This window comes from Sinohyriopsis cumingii, chromosome 6 (assembly GCF_028554795.1).
Source record: "Sinohyriopsis cumingii isolate HCF-2022 chromosome 6, ASM2855479v2, whole genome shotgun sequence".
NCBI classification, from domain to species: Eukaryota; Metazoa; Mollusca; class Bivalvia; order Unionida; family Unionidae; genus Sinohyriopsis; species Sinohyriopsis cumingii.
Window position 1 is genome coordinate 5,360,709 of NC_142966.1, and position 20,800 is coordinate 5,381,508.

General features: G+C 36.3%; 1 protein-coding gene across 3 annotated transcripts in view; it reads left to right on the forward strand.

The window, feature by feature from the left end:
• The first annotated feature begins 346 nt into the window (after positions 1–346).
• The window catches only part of LOC149796307 (uncharacterized), a 43,877-nt gene continuing 23,423 nt past the window's right edge, over positions 347–20,800 (forward strand). For 2 of the 3 annotated variants that reach the window (XM_089960953.1, XM_089960956.1), the window contains exon 1: positions 347–493. The gene's annotated coding sequence lies outside the window, so the exon portion shown is untranslated. The remainder of the gene's footprint in view (positions 494–20,800) is intronic. The other variant, XM_089960955.1, reaches the window with a different exon arrangement.

The window sequence follows — 20,800 nt, forward strand, 5'->3', positions numbered from 1 at the left end:
TTATTTTGGCATATATGTCTCGAATTACTACGTGTTACTAAGCGTATCTCGGTGCTTTGTCCGAAAACAATATGGCAGAAGTTGGGCACAGTGATGTTATGGTCTATTTCTAGTACAAGGTAGATTTAAGTACAAGCGCCAAAGGTTCAGGTGCTAGTACAAGAGACACTAAATAGACAAGAATCTTCATGTGTGGACTAAACACCTCCACCACCATCCCCCATCAATACATAAGGTCGATATTACTAGAGTTGGTTTTACTCTGTTCATTTGCTTGTACAAACAAACCTGAATCGATAAGCAACCATCACAAGAGAATGTCAAATATTCATCCCACGCCACCCACCTCTGCCCTACCTACCCCCATCGTCCGCTGCTGGATATATTCCAAGGAGTGATGCGGTAGCATTCAGCATATGAATTGGTTTCCTTGCGTTTGTTCATCATTGAAGAGCTGAAGTTTGATACAGCAAAATCTCAGACTGTAGCATAGGTATGTACTGCATGCATAGTTACTCTCTCTCCCTCTCTCTCACTCTCTCTCTCTCTCTCACTATCTCTCTCCCCCCCCCCTCCTCGTTATTCGATATTTTAACTCATTATCTTCGTCGATGTTGTCCATATCAACATCACCATCATCCTTTACTTCTTGTCAGTCGTCTCCTCATCAAGATAAAAAAAAGATATGGAAGAAAAAAAAACTAGCATTCAATAAGACTCAAGAATACCGCAATGTCATGAAATAACTACCCCCTGAAAACTCAAGGAAAAAAACAGAAAGATATTAAATAGAAACCAAATATAGATATTGTTGCAATTTATTTACCGCTAACAACATCATTGATCGATGAAAGCTATCAACGAGTTTGAAAGGAAACGGTTGTGTCAGCATATACAAGGGCACTTGGCTGCTGTTTAATGCTCTCTCTCTCCGTTGTACACACATAACACACACACACACACACACACACACACTGTTTACATATAATAGACACTTTGAACTAAAGAATTTCAGTGAGTATTAGTTTTGAAGAATTCTAGTTGTAGAGCTTTTCAGTAGTCAGCAAGTAAAAGAAGCTCCCTACCGTTTTGTTTTAAAGAAATAAAGCGCTTATCGCAAAATATAGGAAATGATGTAATAAAATACGTGATGCCTTTGTGCTTTTTGCTGACGGCAAACAAATAATCATGATTAGTATATCTTCGTAACAGGAAACGAAAACAAAAGGTGGAGTAGATATTAAAATAGAACGTGGAGTGTTGCTAAATGACTCAGTATAATCCCTGAAATCTATTTTTTTAAATTTTTTTTTAATTTTCTCCCTCTTGCAAACTATCAGAAGTAATAATGATTCAGAAAAAGCTGTACTTACCGTAGACTAAACCAATAGCCATTATACTCTTATCTAAACCAATAGTCACTATAATCTTATCTAAACCAATAGTCATTATAATCTTATCTAAACCAATAGTCATTATAATCTTATCTAAACCAATAGTCATTATATTCTTATCTAAAATCTACGATAGTGACAAGCAATAAACCGCCAATAAAATCTTAATTATAAAAATTACCAATTGCTGCACGAAAGCAATATGCGTAATCCTGAAACAACACTTACGATATCAGTGGTATACTATACAAATTTTTATCGACTACAAGTTGTATTGCATACATAATTACTTGCTACACTCATTATTTTCAACTAATATATATATATATATATATATATATATATATATATATATATATATATATATATATATATATATATATATATATATATATATATATCCTTTGTTCACATATTTTCCCCAAAAATGTAACACTGATATATGCACGGTGCTTTAATACAATTCGCCAATTGTCCAGTCTTGAACATCATTACTTTACGTGACTGGACGGCTCAGAAAGGTTCGGCGAATGTTTGATGGCCAAAACTAAAGCCGCTATTTTATTTGATATTTATAGCGGATTATTGTGCATGTAGACACTGTATTTTTATTGTTTAGAAAATCAACATATCTGAAATAACAATGATCCTACACTCTTAAAAGTTCAAAAGTAAAGTCTAAGAAAATGGTTTAATTTTCTGTTTTTGTGTGCTATTTTGCTCATCCTCTAAGTTTGTAATCACCATGACAACCATGGGAACTATGTATACAAAAACCACGACAATCATGGGAACAATATGTACAAAAACCACGATAAGCATTGGAACCATGTGTACAAAAAAAAACGACAATCATTGGAACTATGTGTACAAAAACGACGACAAGCATGGGAACCATGTATACAAAAACCACGACAACCACGTGAATTATGTGTACAAAAACCACGACAAGCATGGGAACCATGTGTACAAAAACCACGAAAAGCATGGGAACTGTTTGAACAAATACCATGACAAGCATGGGAACCATGTGTACACAAACCACGACAATCATGGGAAACATGTGTACAAAAACGACGACAAACACAGGAACTATGTATACAAAAACTACGACAAGCATGTGAACCATGTGTACAAAAACCACGACTAGGATAGGGACTTAGGCATGTTAAATTCTTATTGCAGCAAAATTACATTTATCAACGCTTTCCTCTTGAGCATAACAATTAAATTTCGTTTCGAAAGTCAAAATAAAAAAAAAACTAAGAAATGGACGCATCCAAAACCTCATGTAAGCCTGGCATAATACTTCTCGTAACAGTACGCAAATGTTTGCCCACTTCACCATAATATTTCCTTTTGTGTAAATGATAGAGGTAACTTCAGTACGACGGCCCTGAAATGCGAAACATTATCACAGGTAGAAAGTTAGAAATTTGATCGTTAGTGTGCCAGTACTAATTCTCCAGTTCTAAAGCTGGAACAAACTTTTGTCCTTTTTAAATTTAAATCAGAGTAAGCCCATGTTTCCTGTTTTGCAATATTTTCTGGTACAAGGCCAAGAACACGTTAACTTCTATATTACTATATGTTGTTGTACAATGACAATGAAACGTTATTTTTTGTATTGCGATATTGTATGGAACAAGTCAACATTTTACCACAAATGTTTAGCCAATTCTGTCAACTCAGTGCTTTGATTCTCCGTCAGATACATATATCCTTGGTTTTTACGTGGGTACCAATCTGCCTTTAGTTTTTAAGTCACTAGTTTAAAAACACAAGGAATAGTGTTTATTCTCAGTAGGATCTTCACTAATCCACATGTACCAGCTAAAACAAAACATCATGTAGAATCAATGGACGAGACACCGGGAACTTTGAAGTTGAAAATAGACTGATAAACAAATGTTGTTGACTTAAATAAAACAGTTGTATAACGTTGGTACTCATCCTTCCTCAACACACATCCACGATGAAAATGAGCAAACATTTCTTTACGCGTAAAGCTTGCTTCCGAAATGAATTTATCCAAGCTGCATGTCTATTAGAGTGCACCAGCCATAATAATCATGGTTAATCGTGTGTACGAAATGTAATTACATTAAGAAGGGAGAGGAGGGCGTGTGAGTTTTAATTGCGATCTCCCAATTTTGAAGAAGAAAATAAAAGTTGGACGATGGAATAATCCAATATCTGCAAAATTACATCCGAACGCATAAATTCTTAGCTGGCTAACTGGTACATATTTAACAAATTACACTCGTTTAGTTCCCTTAATTTGTGAACAGAAACCCCTTACTAATGATTCTTATCTCAAATCATGGCATGCAAATCCTGTTATATACAAAGGCTGAATACATTCCATGTTTGTGATTTGAATATAAATTTAAGGTGTATCACCTGGGTGTTTGTATGGGAGATTAGAATCCTTCATACATCACATTATTAGAATCCTACAAATCCACCTACGATAGAAAAATTCCATCCGAGGGTCGGAATATTGCGTGTGACACGTGGCTTCGCTGAGCGTATGATGACGCAATAATTTGATCCCGATAGTGGAATGTTCTTTTCTACACTGACGCATATGAGGAATTCTTTTTCTTCACATTTGTGAACACAAAAATTGAGGAATTCTTTTTCTTCACATTTGTGAACACAAAAATTGAGGAATTCTTTTTCTTCACATTTGTGAACACAAAAATTGAGGAATTCTTTTTCTTCACATTTGTGAACACAAAAATGATAGTCTAAGTAGAAAACTAATGTAACTTCCAAACAGGAAACCATCCATTAACATTATTCTTATCTTAAGATGGTGTGTAACAAGTTCAGCATTGGTTGCACAATGATACAAAAGTGAAGAGGTCAAAGCATGAAGTACAATCATATCCATAAAACTAATCGAAACAGACGAAACAAAAATGAATTAATCCTCGATACGACTTTGATCGAGAATTGCTTAACACACCTATCAATGAAAATAATTATCAAACTTGACAACGTTGTTATTTTAAGAATCGAAACACTATAACTTCCTTATCAATTTAGTACGTAAATGTGTTGCAAAGAAAATTCAACTTAATTATTGTGAAATATGGTGAAGTGATGAATGAAGCTGGGCAGTGTATGTGCACTATATTTGCAGTGGACAATCAAAATTGTCCACGGTCGGGATAAAGGTCACGAGTGAGGTATGGCAGAGCTATCTTGCACCGATGTTCTACGTTTGAATGCACGGTCAGACACATACGGTAATGTGAAAAGCATGTGACCTAGTTTTGATCGAGGACAATGTAAATTACTCGGCAAGGTGTGTTTGGTTTTGAACAGTCACGCTTTTTTATAAATGGACTTTGCAAACGAATGACTCTCACGCTTATTAATACATGGACCTGTTGACAAAACTAATGACAGTTTTGAATTAAGATATGCCGGAAGTGAAATAAAAAATTGGATACTTAAAAAAATCCTACGTAGGCGATCTCTTGTTTAAACTTTTAGTTTTTCCTATACTTTGCATGTAGTTTAAAATGCTAGAGTATTCTATTGGATTACAGAAGCCATATGCATACTGTATCTAGATAATGTACAAGCGAGGATTCTAGTCAATATGCAAACTACTAAAATAATGTAAAAGCAAAGATAACAGTCACTCAGCAATATCAGAATAATATATAATGAAGGCTTCCAGCCACTACGTAAACTCAGAATAATGTAAAAGCAAGGATAACAGTCACTCTGCAAAGTCAGAATAATGCACAGTATTTCCAATTCTCTGCAAGCTTAGAATAATACACGTGCAATGGTTCCAGACAGGAAACTGTCTGAATAACGTACAAACAATGGTTCCCGCCACTCTGCAAACCAGAATAATATATCAGCATAGGTATCAGTCACTAAGCAAACTCAAATAATGTACACACAATTATTTTAATAAGTTAGCAAACTCGGAATAACGTACAAAGGATTCCAGCCATTCGGTAAACTCTAGATAATGTACAAACAAGGGTTCCAGTCACGCAACAAAGTCAGATTTTTATACAAGCAAGGGTTCCAGTCACGCAACAAAATCAGATTGTTATACAAGCAAGGGTTCCAGTCACGCAACAAAGTTAGATTGTTATACAAGCAAGGGTTCCACACACTCTGCAAACAAGAATAATGTAGTAGCAAGGATTCTGGTCACTCTGCAAACTCGAAGAAATGTACAGGTAGAGATTCCAGTCCGTATGGAAACTCAGAATAATGTACATGCAGGGATTTCAGTCACTATGTAAACTACGAAAAATGTACAAGCGGGGATTTCAAGCACAACGCCCACCCAGGATATTGTTCAAGCAGGGATGTGAGTCGCTTTGCAAACTGAGAATAATGTACAAGCAGGAATTTCAGTCACTATGTCCACTCAGGATAATGTACAAGAAAAGGGTCCTGCCATTCTGCAAATTAATGTTATGTTTTCTTCTTTGTCGTTTACTATTAAGCTTTAGATTGGTTTTCTATCTTTGTTTCACAGTAGTCTTGGAGGTTTTGCGGTTAGCGGAGTCTAGATTGTGACCAGGAAGGTGCGGGTTAAAATCCTGCACAGGCCTGACTAGATCGGCCAAATTGGTTATTTCTGTGCAGGACACGTTATTTCCAATAACCATTCATGTAATGATTAGGCAGTGATGGCAACTCACATTAATGATTTTAAAATGTCCCGCGAAGAAATGAAACAGTTCTTTTACGGGTAATTGCCACATGGAATATCCGAAAGATTACTTTTCGACTTTTACTAATGTATACATTGCGGTTTTGCTGTAAAACTAATTTTGTTTTGGTTTTGTTTGATACTTTTTCATGGATTCTTATTTCTGACAGGCCTCGACCATGGATTGCACTAACGTAACACAGTATCGACTTTTAAATAACTTATCATAATTGTTGAGAACGAGGACTACAAGTCCGATTCCAATGAACAAGTCAACCTTGTGACGTCACGAAGTTTCCAATGGCGACTGCACATAACCGTTATAATACGTAGTTCAGAGCAGGCTCTATTTCACGAACAGTACATGTATTTACCGAAAACAAAAAGAAAGCGGCAATGACCAATCAAGTCAACGACTCAGCTTCAAAGGGGGCTAACCCTTACGAGTCCACGTCTTAAAATAATGAATAGAAAAGAATGAGAACCAGCAAGTTTTGTAAAATTCGAATAATTTATTTCCCTCGAGTACAAAGAGAAAAATGTAAAAAGAACTTACGATATTGCGAAATAATATCCCGAATACTCCTAGAATTTCGAACAAGCCTTAATGATATCAAGTTCTGGACAAACTTTAGTAGTATTCTAAAATAAATCCAACGTTAGAAGTGTTGACATGCCTATGCTGGCTCGGTTTGTGGTAATGAACCATCAGTCTTTTGATGAAACAAAATAATGCAATCCAATAATATATCCTCATTTGAAATTTCACTATAAATCCAAGCTTCTGTTTCAGATATTATTTTCGACGAGCACTTGGTATTTCCAGTGAAAAAATAATTTGAGTAAATAAATTGCAGCCCGAATAAAATAATGGACATAGCATTAAGGCTGATTTCTGCTTCAGATGTTATGGCAGGAATAAACAATTCTTCAAGTAAGCAAGATGTTAAACTCCTCTACCTGACCAAGGCCACAATCAGCATTTTCTACACAAAAACATCGCACTCTAATGCAAATTCGTTCTAGAAGGTTTCATATGTTTACAGGATAAAGTGTTGGCAGGTCGGTTGCTAAAGTTATAATACACAATATGGTAAACACAACGACCTTAGCTCAGACCAAGATTAAAATCCCAATAGTTAATCCAACCCAATAGTTAATCCAATCTCAGAGAAAATATTAGCCATGTATTGTTTACATAATTTAAAAGAAATGATTCAGTTCAGGGAGGACAATGAACTTGATTTTAGACAATTTCAGGTCCAAAACAATTATCCATGGCATATAAAAAACAAAAATTAAAAATCTAAAAACCAATGCAAGTTAAATAGACATGAGAGGGACTGTCTACAGATATTGTGAATTTCTGAGAGAATGACAGGTCTAAGGTGTAGTTGTTTACATTTGCACCATTTACTTTATAGCATATGTTGGCATACCTCTATTAGTTTTGTGTATTATTGCAGAAATGTTTTGTTTGGATATTGTACTTTAATAATTAAAAAAAATCTAAACCTATGAAAATACGAAACTAGGACGCCATCTTAAACAGCAGCAGAGAGGGTGAACAGACCACTTAGGGGAATGGTCACCCTTGTGTTTTACCAAAAAAAAATAGTGACCACTCATAGAGGTCAATTACCACGTCTACGATTATTGTTTGTCCCAAACAGAATTGTAGACGCCCCTCTCTGCTGCTATCAATATTGGGAATCATCATCTGAATCATGGGAATCTTCATCTGTTTCATCTTCATCTGAATCTTCGGAATTTGTTCTATGTTTCAAGTAATATTCAAGTTCTGATGGTGGTTTTTCTATTTTTGGATTTATGTTCTTTCTGTGTTTATAATATATCATCAAACTTCTGTATTCCTCTTTTGCTGATATTAATTAAATTATAATGTTATAATAAAATGATACATCCAGAATCTCATACTGCAAGAACAGCACGAGAACGATTAGAAACAATTAAAAAATTTCTTCCTGTCAGAGACTCATTTAGAAAAAATCTGCAAGCGCAGCAAGAATCAAAAGTTGAGTACGAAGAAGACACTAAAAAAATATTTAAACCCGTCACTGCAGCTACTAAGAAAGCTGCAGCGGCTGTTGAAAAAACTATATGGGGAGATATTGCGGAGGAAGATGAGAAGAGGAAAAAGGGTATTTTTCAGGTATTAGAACAAACTGCAGCGCAGGCTGAAAAAATAGCAAGAAGAACCAAAAAAACAAAGAAGATTTTACGAGACCTTCCAATTGACATAGCCGCAGCTCAACCTCCACCTGTTGATGAGGAAATACTTGAAGGCATTGAAGAACTTCGTACTGAAGTCGCCGATGTGAGAAAAAAACTTGCATCTAAATCCAAACCAGCAGGAGAAAACGTAGAATTAATTGCAAAATTTAACGAAGGAGTTGTTGAGGAAATTAGAAAAATTGAAAGAGAGAGATTACCTGAGATGATATTAGATAATATATCTAATAAATCTAGTATTTTAAAACCCCGTTATGAAAAAACAAATGATGATAATTTCATTAAATGGATATATCGCGTATATTACAACAAAAAACAAGCTAGAGGTCCAGAATTTGAAAGACTTAAAGAAGAAGTAAAAAGACTTTATAGAGAGAGACGGGAACAACTAGAACAAGGAGAGTCCTCCCAGTATCAGCTTCCTCCACCTCTGCAACAAATAGAACAACAACAATCTTCTTCGCCGCAGCAAAGGTTGAAGTCGGAAATTAAAAGGACTAAAGAGCTAATTAAATTACTCCCCTCGAAGAAAATTTCTGCACCGAAAATGACATTTACACCGACAGGTTCACCACATGGATTTCGAGAAGGTTCACCCCCGGCCACCACTGAAGTACTTGCTCCGGTAATGCAACCACCAGTATTTAAACCACCTCAAGATGAACCTAAAACAGGATCTGGTTTATGTCCTGATAATATCATCAATGACGTGTCACGGTTAGAGGTTCTCATAGGAGGAAAACGTGCTGGAAATAATTCACCAGAAATAACCATAGAAGCAGCTGATATTTGTCGGCGACTATTTCAAGGTGGCATTATGGATATTGGCGTTTACCGAGAACTTATTGATGAGCTCGTTGATGACTAGTTGTTAGATAAATGGTAAATAAAATAAGATGATTGTGCATGATAATCATCGTAAACCCACACAGGTTAGAGCGGTAAACTCACGATTACCAATCTATAGTGTTATTTACGGAGATGGACTTGGTGATGTCATTCGGGGATTATTCACGAGGATAGCTCCCAAAGTAGCACCAGTTGCAAAACAATTATCGATGAAGGCTATTGATATTGTTCGTGATAAAGCTCCTGGTGCAATTGTCAATGTTGCTGGTAAGGCGTTCTCGGCGATCAAAGAAAGACTAGCACGATTATTGCGACGAAAACAACAATCACCGGTGAAACTGGCAAGTACTGAGGTGATGCCCGCAGACGTAAGTAAAATAATAAATCAGGCTGCAAATCAAAAACTAGCGGCGTTAGCAGATCAAGGACTCGGTGAATCTGGAAATAATATCTCAAGTTTGATATCAGGAAGTGGAACTTTCCGAGGTGGAACTTTCCGAGGTGGAACTTTCCGAAGGCGGTGATCAACGTGTTAGACGAAAAATAATTATAATAAAATGTTCAAGCGCGTGTCCGACACAGCATTTGATATGGAAGCACCCGTCCTTAAGGATGAATCTGTACGTGATTATCAATTTTATTCCTATGACGCAAAACAACCAAATCAGCCGGGGAGAATCGAATTACAGGTTCATGATACAAGTAGATACTTTTTACCCGCTGATGCCTTTCTTGAGGTAGAAGGTACAATTATAAAAACGGATGATACTAATTACTTAGATCCAGTAAAAATTGGTTTTGTCAACAACGGGATCATAGCATTATTTAGTGGCGCCACATACATGATTGATGGAAAAAATATTGAATCAATTCAGAATGATGTCGACGTTGCTACAACAATAATTGGTCTGGCGAGATATTCTGATGATTATACTAGATCAGCAGGTCCCACAATGATGTTTGTGAAAGATAACTCCGATAACCCTGAAAGTAATCCGTACAATATAAGACGACCAAGAAATTTTGCCGATAACAATGATGTTGACGTGTGGCCAGTAGTTCATGGCTCTAATGACAATTTCAACTTGGGATTTGCAACACGTAGAAATATGTTGCTAGGAGGCAATAGAGGTTTTTCATGTACAATTCCACTATCGCATATTTTTGGATTTTGCAGGAATGTTAAAAAGGTTATTTTTGGAGCTAGACACACGGTTGTTCTTGTAAGAAAAAACGATGATAATGATGCTCTGTGGAGACCCGCTGGTGATGCTGGTAAAGTAATATTATCGAAACTTTCATTGTGGATGCCGGTAATGACTCCAACGATCGCAGAAGAACAGCGATTAATTTCTTTCATGGATGCAGGTGGTAAATCCTTGTTGTCATGGTTAACAACAAGCACAGACAGTATGCAAACTAACGTTAACGGTCAGTTTACATGGCATATAGCATCACAACAGGGTGTTTCTGCACCACGACATATTTTTATTGCTTTTCAGAGAACTGATCGTTTAAACTCACAAGTTCACTCTCATATGATATTTGACCAACTAGGTCTCACAGATATTTCTTTACGGATAAACGGACAACAGGAACCAACAGAAAATGTACAACTAAATTATGCATTAAATCACATAGGACGTGCATATCATCGTTTGATGTCATTTATGGGACGTGATCAAAATGTTGATACCGGGTTGCAAATATCACAACTAGATTTTAAAAAATTGTACCCGATTTATTATTTTTCATTAGAACATCTTGATCTATCAAAACAATCTGTCGTTGATATACATCTCAAAGCAACATTAAATACCGGTGGTGTTGATTACAGAGCGATCGCGGTCATACTTAGCGACAAGGCCATGTTACTTGAAGGTGGTAGTGGTCGAATGAGGGTCGTTGATGCACCGGTGGAAAATCTTTAATCGTGTTATTTAGAAAAATATATTTTATATAAAAATGTCGTATAGTCATGTTAATGTTACTCTGACCCCGGGTCAGGTAAAAAAGCTTCAATCAAAAACCGCCAACAAATGCGGAACTAAAATATCACTAAAACGAGATCATATTAGTGGTGGTCCAAACAAATTATCGCTGACAAATAATCAGATTAAACATTTCAATAAAGCCCTAGAATCAAAAACTGGAGTTCAATTCCATCTCTCCCCGAGCGCCATCAAAGACATGGTTAAAACGGGTGGTATATTTCCACTACTTGCGGCCATTCCGGCATTAATAGCTGCAGCTGCTCCAGCCGTAGCAAAAGCGGCCGCGTTAGGTGCTGTTGGAACAGCCGCTGGAATGGCACTAAAGAAAGCAACAGGGCAAGGATACAAAAAAAGGGACGCGGTCTAAGATTGCCAGGATCTCGTTGGGGGAGAGGCCTAAGGCTTCCAGGGTCATTTCGTTAGACGTTCCAGCATCAAATTTTGATTTACTTGATGCTGCTAAAAAATTAAAAATATCCGCCTTTAGAGGTGTTTTTATGCGAGATCAATTACCGAAACAACCAAACAAACTAGAAACAGGTATTATTAATCTTGACAAACGTTCCGGACCCGGTACTCATTGGGCATCATACGCGATTGATCCGCGTGGAATTGTTTATTTTGATTCGTACGGGTTAGCTCCACCTGTTGAATTTATCAAGTATGTCGCACCACTCCACGCAACAACTAGAGGTTCCAAAGTTTGGTATTCAACGCTACCCACACAAACAATGACAGATCCGCCAATATGCGGCCGTGAAGTAATTAATGTACTCGACGCTATATCAAAATCATCCAAGCCGCCACATAAAGTCGTGCACGATTATACAAGCAACCGATATGTTGCGCGTAAAGCATTTTAAACAACGGATCTTATTATAATGGTTGATATTTACGGAAGATCTTCTACTAGTAAGAAAATAAAATCCGACGTTGATCTGTCAAAGTATGCGACTAAAGATGACCTCGCTGATATTATGAACCTGGCTGGAGTTGACCCAGATGAAGTTGTTATTTTTCAAGATCGATATGGTAAACTAAAAACCAGCAATATCAAATGGAATGATATAGTCCGGCGAGTACTTGGTGCAGTTACGGATAATATTCCCGTGTTTACTGACGGTGGTAGAATCAGAGATTCAAGTATGTCACTTAAGACCATCAGAGATGAAATTGCAAAAAGTGTTGCTAATCGCGTGAGAAACACCGGTGACACGATGACAGGTGAACTTAGCATGAACGGGAACAAAATAGTAGCTGTAACAGCTCCAAAATCTGACAACGACGTCGCAAACAAACTATACGTCGACGACGTGGATGGAAAACTATCCACGCTACGGGCCGAGTATGACGTTCACGTAACCGGTTTTACAAGGCTTCGAAGAAATTTTCAGAAAACCGATGATGCCATAAATAAGTTCTTTGGAACTCCTTCCGTCATTGACATGAAACTCGTTGATATCAAAAGTAACCTAGACACGATCAAACGAACACAACTAGACATCGTAGCGGGAATTCCTGAGATTATCAGTAAAACCAATCTGATTAAAATTCCAGCTGAAATAACTCCCGGGCATATCACAAACATCGTATGCACGGTATCATCGGGATTTGCAACATGGTCAAAACAAAATAATACTATCAAATATACCGCAACAGTCACTGGCATGTACAGGTTGTCCGTGTTCAGTGCTGCAAAATTTGAAATATTTACAAAGTTTCCATGGCGTCATTCCACCGACAGGTTTTCCGGGGTTGTATCTGTTGTATTAAATAGCGGAACCGAAGAAGTATTTATGCTGGAAGCAGCTGTTGGACATTAACCGCAACATCCTTCTGGTGGTGTTTGGAATTTGTAGCTGAAACACCTCAATTGGTTACTGCATAAAAATATATATGGACGGTGCACAATACAGATACAATCAAGCGCGTGAATGGCAGGCGGCGCTAAAAGATCAAGTCGATCAATATACAGTAAAAGTAAAAAAATATCGACGACGATTGGTTATCGTTGATGTGATTGTTTATTCAGTATCCGCTGTTGTTGCTGGAACCGGTGTAATATTATCAGCGTTGACAACGATGGCACCAGTAGCTGTAACTATCTGTATTTCAGCAGCAACAACTATTGCAGGTGTGCTTGGTATCATCACAAAAAAAATATGTACTTGTACGAACGAAAAAATATCCGATTACAAAATAAAATTACATACAGCGACGGTAGCATACTCGAAATTATCCTCGTTGTTATCAGCGAGTCTCAGTGATGGAATTATATCAGATTTCGAATTTTCAATGATGACCAAAATATACGACGAAGGTATCGGTATTAAAGATACAAGTATCAATAATGACAGAATTACTCCAGCAGATCGTGACCAACACAACTCCGCCAAAGATAACGATGATCTCGGTAAGTTCAACTAATCCTGAATTTAGTGTTAATTTTCCTACTGCAATTCCAGTAAAAGAAATAGCACTAGCACAATTACGAGTATATTACAGCTGGCCAAATATCAGATCAAAATCATTTAATGGTACACCAGCAAATAATTCGCTTGTATTTACTAACAAGAACAAACCCGATGGAACACCTGACTGGGTTGTTGTTGGAATACCAACTGGCAGTTATGAGATTGAAGAGATCAGTGAGGAATTTGCGCGTAGAATAAAATCAATAACAGGAAAAGAATCAAAAATATCAATTAATGTTCATGAGCCGACGTTGTCCTCGACGGTTGAAATAAACTCGCCTGATTATGCCGTTGATATTTATCAATCTTCAATCAGATCAGTGCTAGGATGGCCTGAAATTCCCCCGGTGCATGAAGGACCACCAGAACCAACGAGGGGTGATTTTATCACAGATGAAAGGAAATTTATGACAGTTCCTGAATATAGAGGTAAATATCCATGGATCCAGACCGGTGGTCTTTCCGTGTTTACAATTACTCCTGATGGTGACGTTCCTAAAATAATAAATAATGTACGTAGTAATCATCCAGATGCTAGAGTATATCCACTCGTAGATGAAGAATTTATTAAATCATATTCTGATCCTGTTAATTTTGAATTTAAACAATCAATCAACAAACTACGAAATTTCTTTACTGATAGCTACAGCGATGACGTAAAACAAAAAATCATTGAGACGATAAAACATCTAAATCAGGTCATATCAGATATTAGATACGTTAATAAAACTATCATTGTGAACATGGTTAGACACGGTGATGAAATTATTGATAATTATAAAGCTGGACCATGGTTTCTCAATCATTACAAAATAACTAAACAACAATTACCAACATTTGTAATACCGGGGATTGATGCTGGAGAACTAGTAAAATTATTAAACGATCTTATCGACGAAAACTTCCCTAAAATACTCGATGCGTGGAAAAAACTAGCACCACCTCCAACTGTTCTCAGATATGATAACGATCCACATGGCGGCGGAAGACACGTATCCCCGCGGATCGTTAATATAACACCGACGGTCGCGGTCAATCTAGTTTGTGATGTAATCGATGGCAGCTATCAAATAGATCTCGGAAGATCAAATCAGGCTCAACAAGGATACATCCTGTACACGTTCACACCACAAGTTCCCCCTGGAAGTTTAATCGTGCAAGAACCAACTAATCCTGTGTATTTACGGTGTCACAATAATATGTTAACACGAATCAATTTTAAGCTCACAGACCACCTTAATCGCTTGATTGACATACGTGAAGAAGAGCTTGTAATAAATCTGTATGTAAAGTCCTAAGACTTCCGTCGTAAAGACTTCCGTCTTAAGGATTTCTGTCTAAGGACTTTTGTTGTAGATCTTCATGTAATGGAGGGTTTTTACACGCGAGGATTTCTTAACAGTTAGAAGAACATTTGTAACAGAGATCAGACTCAAATTCGATCAACTTAAAAAAATATTTTATTATTACTAGCACAAATTTGTGTTTGGTACAAATTAATCGGCCCAGGCAACTAAAAAAGCTAGTCGATGAAAGTAAAATTAAAATTTGTATCACAAAAAAAAATAATATTTATTAATTTTCCTGATTTTTACTGAAATTGTACAAATTACTTGATTTTGACTACCAACTACCCCCTCAGAAACATAAAAATGCACGAACTACTTGATTTTGACTACCAACTACCCCCTCAGAAACATAAAAATGCACGAACTACTTGATTTTGACTACCAACTACCCCGTCAGAAATAAGAAATTCTAACCTTGTCAAATTGTTCCTAACAAATTTTATTTATTATAAATTAATTTTATTTATTAATAATATTATTTTTACTGAGATTTTTTTTTTACTAAAATACAACGAAATTGCTCAATTTTCCTGATTTTGACTACCAACTACCCCGTCAGAAATCAAGTAGTTCGTGCATTTTTCTTTGATTTTGACTACCAACTACCCCGTCAGAATCAAGTAATTTGTGCATTTTTCTTGATTTTAGTAAAAAAAAATAAATTAATTCAGTAAATAAATAAATTAATTCAGAAATAAATAATTTGTAAAATTAAGAAATTTGTACAATTTTATGCTTTTGATGGGGTAAATGGTAGTCAAAATTAAGAAATTTGTACAATTTTATGTTTTTGATGGGGTAAATGGTAGTCAAATTAAGAAATTTGTACAATTTTATGCTTTTGATGGGGTAAATGGTAGTCAAAATTAAGAAATTTGTACAAATTTGTTAAATTTCAGTAAAAAAAAACAAATTACTAACCCATCAAATTCAGAAATATTATTTCTGATCAAAGATCTCAGTCATCTTCAAAATTACTACTTTGGATCGTTTCACCAGTAACGAAGTTACCTTGGATCGTTTCACCAGTAACGAGGTTACTCTCTGACATAATTTTTCTTAATAGTCTTATACGGGTACTAATCGTTTTCTTTGCCTCATACTCGTGGGATAATAACGACTTAATTCTTTCTACGGCGGTAGAAAGAGGAACGAACTCCTTCACATGATCATCTTCTACGGTAGCTAGCGACTGAAACATTGCCGATTGAATCCGTTTCATGAGCCTGTATTCAGATGATAGTGTGTGGGTCCCCATGGTTTTACGTTCTTGTAAAATCTCAAAGTCAGAAACTATTTTTTCAGGATTAAGTTCATCAGATATATTAATTCCATCTTTTTTTAATTTTTTAATAGCGACAATTACATCATTGATATTTTCATGGTTCATTATATAATATATAAATCTTTAAAATAAAAAAAAAATATCCCAGAACCCCTTCGAGTTCGTCGGGATGTTTCTGGGACAGCACAAACATATAACTTAATTAAGGTACGCTCAGCAAAAACCCACCCATAATAATTAATCCAGTGGGTGATACGAAAAATAGGTATCAACCACAAGTCAATATTGTGGGTGAATTTTGCTGAGCGGGTGGGTTCTTGCGGTTCCCCCCACTATTATAAAAATCGCAATTATGCGTACACCACCGACAAATTGTCAGCCATGGGGGTTTGATCCTGGACCGCGAGCGCCACAGTCCAATACCATACTGATCGAGCTATCAAACATTGTTACGAACATATGTTTCGGAAGTTAATATATAGCTAAGGAACCAATATTTACACTAAACAGCGGTTTCTGAATAATAACAGTTTCTGTATTTAACAGTTTCTGTATTTGTAGCGGTTTCTGAATAATAACAGTTTCTGTATTTATAACAGTTTCTGAATAATAACAGTTTCTGTATTTATAACAGTTTCTGAATAATAGTTTCTGTATTTATAACAGTTTCTGAATAATAGTTTCTGTATTTGTAGCGGGTTTCCTAAGCAGACTGAAAATCAATAATAACAGTGGCATTAATGCACCAGTCAAAGAACTTTCCAGAATGTAAGTTCAGTGAACACACAACTGCCGGTCGATTACAATGAGCAACGGTTTCTGTTTCACACACAGCTTCCTACGGATCAATAACATTATCATGTGTTGTATGATGGGGAAATATTTAAAAAACATAAATAATACTTCTACGAGTAATTAGTTACGATGTAATTAGTTACGATGTAATTAGTTAAACTGACTAATTACGATCATAAAAAACCAACCATCTACGAAGAAAACTATATATTACAAAGTAATCTCCCCTTATGTAATCAAAAATTCAGTAGTGTATGGAGGACCTACTGTGACATAAATTAAAAAATTAATTCAATGTGGTGATGATAGTTAATAATGTGGTGATGATAGTTAATAATGTGGTGATGATAGTTAATAATGTGGTGATGATAGTTATTGATACTTAAAGATAATTTTCTGTTTATATTTTTTCGAGAAAGTAGATCTGGTTATATTATCTGCGACGTATTTTACCACACGCGAGTTAATATCAAAATATGTCGCAGCCGCGTTCATAGACTGAAACATAATTTCTTTACCGGTTTCTATGTTTGTAGAAATTACCGCCCTCTTTCCGATTGTCTTATATCTTCCTGTATTTCCACGTGTATTATTCTCGCTGTATGTGACAACACGAAGGTTGGATAAATTATTGTTTTGCGTATCCCCGTCAATATGATCAATAACAAGACCATCATTGATCAAACCCTTGTGACACTCGTATGTAAATCTATGACACAAATAATGTTTCTTCCCCCCCCCCTCGCATGTGAACCTTAGATAGCCAGTATTAGAAACAACTCCAACTGGTTTTTTTAACTTGCGGTGTCTGATGATACCATTAATATTTGATTCATAGTTTGTTATGACAGGATGTGGGACAAATATATTTTGCTCCATTATAATAATATTATATGTTTAAATCATTGTTTGTCTGAAATCTTGATATATAATCCTCCACGGATTTTATAGCGTTTTCACCGCTATTATTTTTTTTGTCATAATATCTTTTAAGCTCTCTGAACCGTTTCCCGCCGCACTTCCCACATAATTCTGTCTTTCCTCGCACTCCAATACCACACCGTAGACATGGTATTGGTCCTAGACTTCCTCGTCGTATGTTTTGTGAGTGCATCCAACAAAATTCCTTTCTACAGGATTTGTTGCATCGATTTACTGAGCCGATCATCAACCATCTGCATTGGGACATTGTATATATATATATAATTTTCTTTATTTAAATATTTGTTTTAATTATATGAACGAGTTTGAGAGATTATCCCAAACTAGGCCTGTTAAGTATAAATTCAACCTTGACAGATTATCTTCTGACTTGCCAGTGCGAGATCTGGTTGATCCGAAAAATAAAAGTTTGATCTCGAAAATTCACGACGCCAAGAAAGAATTTTACACGGATGGTGCATCTCATACATGGTCAACGTTCAAGATTATACGCACTGACGGAGTCAAGGACGCTGTCACGGACGCCACAATGAATGACAAACGAGCGGCAACTATCATTAACTACATCGCTGAATACGAGGGCAATCAAAAATATTTCTTCAGAGTAAAATTTATTGTATTAACAGAAACAGGTAGTTGGATTATCCGTGACAAATATGATCCTGTCCTTGGTAATAATAAAACTATCATATTAAGTAAAAATTCCAGACCGGGTCTATTGACTGGTATTGATAAACCGTATTATGAACGAGCGTATCCTGTAACGGCGGTTATTTATGGAATCTATGAGATAAATAAAAAACCTAACGTTGATAAACTAGCGCCGATGAAATTTTCAAGGTTAAATTGTGTAGCTGAACGAGTAATAGAACACTTTACAAACGCGATGCGTGGAAATGGATTAACCGATTTAAGGCGTGAAAAAATAAACTCGTGGGCTGATTCAGTTAAGGACACCGGTGCTACAATAAAAGATGTTGCTGAGTTAGGAAAAATATTAAAATTTCCAATAACTGTGGCGACAATAACGGGAGAAGTACTGTACCAGTCGAAATATAAATCGAAGGGAGCTCCAATAAATATTATCGATCATAACGCCCACGCATGGACTAACGCAGTAACAATATTTCCACGTGATCGAACTGTTAGATTTTACTCCCCAGATATGGGGGCAGATAATTCTGGGGCAGATAGTATGTTTGATTTTATCAACAAAATAAGTAAAACCGATCCTGTATCGGTATGGTTATTTAAAAGTAATGAGGAGGGTGAATTTGATCAGTTTGTCAAACCGAACGGTGAAATATATCGCACAGAATCCCTCCATGACGAGATGAAAAATCTTGCGACGTTTTTACAGTGCAAGCACGCGGAAAATACTGACAAATTACTAACTAATTGTTTTACCGTTCCATCTGTTGCGGCTCATTTCGCCAGAGAACGAAATTCATGGAAACCAACACGATTTGATTTACTCGAGGACGTACGCGCAAGTTGCGTCGAATATGGACATGGCGGATTATGGAATACCAAATACAATTACAATGATGTTATTTCGGTTGATATGGTTGCATGTTATCCAGGAAGTTTTCTGGGATACGGAGATTGTTCTACGTACTTTGAAAGATTTGGTCACCCTACAAACGAGATGACGCGAGTGGCAATTAATGGACCATTACCTGATTTTGATCTGACTGGATTCGCCTGTATTGAATCATTCGAGTTTAACGAAAATCTTCACAAGATTTGTTATGTTTGGTTTGGTAGACATTTTTGTGAAAAACGTTGGGCACCTATAGTTTTGTTGCGATATATGCTAGATTGTATGATACTGACATCGTTGGTGGTCAGTGAGGCAATTATATCATATCATGCACAGACCAAAGTTTGGTTGCCCATGTCAGATTCTGAAGTTATTAGCGAGTTTAAGGAAAAATATCCTGATATTTCCGAAGATGATATTCCTAATAAACTCAAAACCGCAAAAGATCTCGGTAGAAAAATTATAGGTAAATTTACTCAAGGTGGTGCATATTATTATAAAAGACATCACGCACGATTAATTTTAGATGATGCCGAGTACGATTTTATAATCGCTGATACAACGGCGAAAAATACATTTGTAAATCGAGAGAGTGTTTATTTATCCGACGGAACAAAATTAGGTACGATCGTTAGTTACATAAATGACGTATCCCCGCAATATACTCATCTAAGATCTTCCATGTTGGCTTATGTTTCTATAAATTTATTATCGATGATTAATAGATTTCCTGAGACCGCAGTCAGAGTCGCAACGGACTCGTTTTATATTTCAAGTAAATATTTAGAATCTGTTATGAAATTTACAAGTAATGATGAACGATGGGGTTCGTGGAGAATAAAAAAGGAACTATTACACAATTATGTAGAATCAGCAGATGTTCCAGTGAGAGATTTTTATCGTGAGGGTAATAAAATATCAGAAATGTCGAAGGCACCATCGTTGAGTGATCCAATAACCAGATATAAGACAGTATATCTCAATGGACCTGGTGGATGCGGCAAAACAACTCGAACGATTAATGTTTTTAGAAATTCAGATATAATCGTGCTGACACCCACACATAGACTTGCACGTGAGATGAAACAGCGGCAAGTACAATCGTGCACGTATCATAGTTTCTTTCGGTGGCGCGGAGATACATGGACTCCTGAACGGATGGGAGAAAAATATATACCTAAAATAATTATTTGGGATGAGATATGCACGGTGTCATTGGATAC